Genomic DNA, 4,445 nt, shown 5'->3' on the forward strand with positions numbered 1-4,445 from the left:
TATGTGCACTTTCACGTTTTATTTCTCAAATAAGGCCAACTATTAGAAAGAAATATGTAATAAACGAAACAGCTGCTTCGCGAAACATGAGAGTCGAAATCGTCCCTTTTTTTTGCTTGGGGTTTCTCCAGGTCCGTGCTGTCCGCACTCGCTCTCCCTAATCCTCTCACTAAAGCTCTCCTTGTTCTGGTCCACCTCAGGGCCGGAGAGAGCCGGGACGTTAACCTGCTGCTTTTCTGTTGTGTGGAATAAAAGCTCCTGTTCGGAAGATGGACTGGGGTTTTATTCTCAAAGGGTACAGGCGCTCGAGGGATTTCATGTAGCTGGGCATCTGAAAGAAAGCACCATTCTGATAAAACCGAGTAATGTGTGAGACAGGGGCTGACAAGAATATTTAAAAGTATTTTCTTGTGCGCCATGTTTTAAATGGAATCTTTCTTAAATGGTCTTGGAACGTAACACAACAAGCAGCGCTATTTAACCCAAAGTCCTGTTATAATAAAATCTATTTTGAAGTGAAACTTCTTTTCCCTGTTTGTGTTGAATCAGTATTAATAATAAGAGTATTTTTTATATCTAAGCATTGTATGATTCAACCTACTATCATTTCTAAAATGTGCAACAGGGGCCTAAATATTATAAATATATTTTATCATATCTATATATCAAAGCAAATGACTAGTAAATGTTGCACCGTTAAAGATTGTAATTTTTTTTAATTCGTGTTTATTGGTAAGCAAGTGCGAGTTAGGAGTTACTTCCACGAGTGTGTTTCCTTTAAAGAGTCGCGGGTACTGTAGCCCTGAAAAGCGCAATTTGAGCTCCACGCCGGAGCTTTCAAGAGTGGGGTATGCATGCCTGCTGTTTGCGTGAGCGATAAAACGGGCACACGTCATAAACTCACCTTGTGATCTGTTTACTGTCCAAGGAATAAAACGCGCTGTTAAATGTGACTGACACGTCGCCCCTGCCGTCACTGGAGAAGCGCTTGCGTCTCCTTGCCTGTCGCCGCAAGAAACGAAAAAACGGCGCACTTCAAAAAAAGACACGTTCATTTGGACTGCGTGAAGGATAAATACCTACGAAAAAGGTCGACTATAAGATATTTACAAGAAATAAAATCACCCACGTTCTAGCATGTACGAAATGCACCTGTGCGATAAGTCTGGTATTAATCAGAAAGCACTGAGACTGTCTTGGCATTAGGCTGCGCTGAAGGAAGACAGCAAAGACTGTAAAAGCACCCGTGCGCAGTTCAGCTACTAACGTCCCCGGCTTCTGAGTAGAAGACTGTAACAAAGACAATTACGAGTACTGGGTTAATGACTATACCTATAATAATAATGGTACTAATAATTACCATACTGACAGATACTGCATTTTACTGCTAATGTCCTCCTGCCCAATGCAAATTTCTTATTAATTCAAATAGGGTGTTTTATTATTCTACCCTTAATGAGTCGTGACCTCCTTTATCCAATTCTTCTAGAAACGGCTACAGTCTTAGTAGTTTTCGATTAAATGTGCAGAGTACACTATGTCAGATTTATAGTATTACACGTTAGCGTATTTATGAGTGAAACAACACACCAGGCAGTGCAGATATTATTATTTGTATTCTTATTAGTAGTCGTAGTAGCTATTGTAGTAGTAGGTGCTGTTATTGTTAAAACATGAAAGAATAAAAGGGAAATATATTAAAACATTTACTTGTTAACTTTTTTGTCTTTCCAGAGCCCAAAAAGAAAGCTTCAGTGTAAAATCTTAACGGAAGCCTACGCATGTGTAAAAAAACACATTTTTCATTAAAGCTCCTGAGATAAAAACTGAAATAGACTGAAACAGACTGGAGAGAAAACTCAGTTCGTGTAGTTAGGACGACGGACTTTACAACATTTTCTTTCTTATTGTTTCTTAAATTATTATCATTTAAAGCAAACACACAAAACAGATAGCCGTTCCCTTTTATCCCGTGCTTCTGTTTTTTTAATTAAACGTAATTTTAAAGCTTAAGAATGTTTCTCACAGTCGCGGGGGATAGCAGAATAAAATACAACTCCGTTCGATAACGAAAATTCACGTTTCCATCAACGAAAACATTTCAATAGGGCTATTATCAATGTATGTTCAGTTTTTAACAAACCCGAGAAACAAATACAGTTTTCAATGTAAAATCCTATTCTCTGCTACTATGACGGAAACGTTAGAACAACTTTATTGTCTCTTGTATGCAAAGAATGTTGGTGTATCACTCAATAAACCACAGCCACTTTGCGCCAGCTGTCAGACTTTTAACACTCAAACGAATAACTTGTTTCAAAACCGTAAACCGTAATCTTGAGACAAATAGGTTACAGAGGAACAGCGCTCATGATGACATACCAGCAGCCTGCCCTGGTGAATCACAATGCAATCAAAAAGCTGTCATTCACAATTAAAAGTTTTCGAAATTAAACATCAATGAAAAGATATCCAGTCGTTCCCGACCCTATTGTCGATTATAAGGACAATTTTACTATATATGAAATTATAGGTCTGCACTTAAATCGTTTTTATCTTAGTAATATGAACCAGCACTCTACAGTTTAGTGCTCTAAATGAAATAGAAGATTTTCTGAAAAGGCATTGCCTTTTCCACAATCTTCACACTGTTAGGATTTAGTTTAGATTGAAACGCTAGATTCCGTCTGCTACCAATATTATTATTAACAATAATTAATAATAGTAATAAAAAAACCTTGTATTATTTTAAAGAACAAACGTTGGCAGCAGTTCTTTTAGCCCGCTGATGTAATTTTTACTTTACTAAGCATCGCTATGTTAATATAAAACATAACAGACGCTTTTCATCAGGGATGCTGTTTGATTGCCCTTGACAAGTGATCTTATGATATCAAAGCAGAAACTTCCTATTTTCCTATTTACACATATTGCAATTTTTTCAATTTGCCTTCCCGATAAGACACACACAGGCTTCGACCCTACAGGGAAAAACGTTTTCACGCCAGATACGTGCTGCACATCAATTACGTGCATTGCGTCCCCTGCTTTTTAAACAGTTAACTGCTTTTATGGTCTGTGGGAATTCAAACGTTTCAGGGCTGTGTAAGAGAACTTCATTTTAAAACCGATTCTACAGAGGGCCTTGCATAGATCTCGCACTATCTACTTTATAAAGGGTTGCTAAAATATATATCTCACACCACTGTAAGACAACGCAGCCTTCTGAATTGCTCCGGCCAACGAATAACTGCGATCTGGGCAGGTAAAGAATGTAAGAATAAAAGGTTTCAGTGACTAAAATATAAACGATTACAATACACAATTATATACAGCACTGTACCTAAATCAAGTAGTCGATCTGTTGGCCAGAAACAAATAGAAATGCAGAACATGCTGTATCAAAATTTACGACATTACTGACAAAACTAGGACAATGAAAGTGGAGAAGCGTCTGGGGAGAAATACAGTGAGAGACTAGAGACTTTAGAACTTAATGGATCTGTATTGTGTAACGAAAGAAAAGATAAATTGTAGTTAATTGTAGTTTAATCCCTGCCAAAGTCGACCGAATAGATCTGCTAACTAAAGCCCGCGCTGGTCCGTCAGTGCGGTTTACCCCTTTGGCCATGAGTAAAGCAGATGTGTAGTTTTTGTCCCAAATCGACATATTAATTAGCCTTCCAGATCCCGTTGTTTAGTCTATATACAGTTGTGCAATTTGAGTGATTTGGATTCTTTTTAAAATTACATTATTTTTGCTTATTTTAATTTTCTGGGTGACTCCAGTGAGAGGTCACTCGAGTCACCGAGAAAACGAAAATAAATAAGTTACTCTTTTTTATTCTGGATGTATCACGGACGTGTAGACCTCATGTCGGTGATGCCTTTTTGAGAACTGTGGCGATGCCGTCACCGACTGCAGCTTTTGGCGACCGACGCTTTGTGAGGCTCCAGCTTCTGGCGACGAGACGACGATGGAAAAGCCAATATCTGACATGTATGTGACCTCGCAGCTCAAGTCACATGTATCTACGTTCCCATCCCCAAAAAAACACATCACACACTCCTGAACAGCATGAAAGAACCATCAAGTTCAAGTTTAAAGCAAGAGGTCTTTGTTTTCGTCATAATCTAAACACTACGCACGTGTGTGGTAACAATCAGAGATGAAAACGCGACGTACGTGACCCCTTTCTTTGTTTGATATATAATCTTCCTGCAAATTGAAGCCATTTGTTTCAACTCCACCCCAAATGGCTCACACATATAAAAGGGAGCGCAGTCCTTCTGCTGAGGTTAACTGTAGACTGAACTGCAGCTCAGACCCTGCCCATTTTATATCTTTTGAGGAAATTTAAGGAAGTAGATTTTCAACGTGGAGCAACTATCGAGCTGTCAAATTTCCTGCTTTTGACACGGGCACTTTTTATGCTTTTGACCCC

General features: G+C 38.6%; 1 long non-coding RNA gene across 1 annotated transcript; it reads right to left on the reverse strand.

Moving 5' to 3' along the window:
- LOC107078677 (uncharacterized) lies at window positions 1-4,069 on the reverse strand. Its single transcript, XR_001479621.2, has 3 exons — window positions 3,872-4,069; window positions 905-1,002; window positions 1-331 (listed from the first exon to the last, which is right to left on the reverse strand). It is a non-coding gene; the product is annotated as an uncharacterized lncRNA (long non-coding RNA).
- Between the last annotated feature and the right edge of the window lie 376 nt (window positions 4,070-4,445).

Source organism: Lepisosteus oculatus, chromosome 10, assembly GCF_040954835.1.
Source record: "Lepisosteus oculatus isolate fLepOcu1 chromosome 10, fLepOcu1.hap2, whole genome shotgun sequence".
In the NCBI taxonomy this organism is placed as follows: Eukaryota; Metazoa; Chordata; class Actinopteri; order Semionotiformes; family Lepisosteidae; genus Lepisosteus; species Lepisosteus oculatus.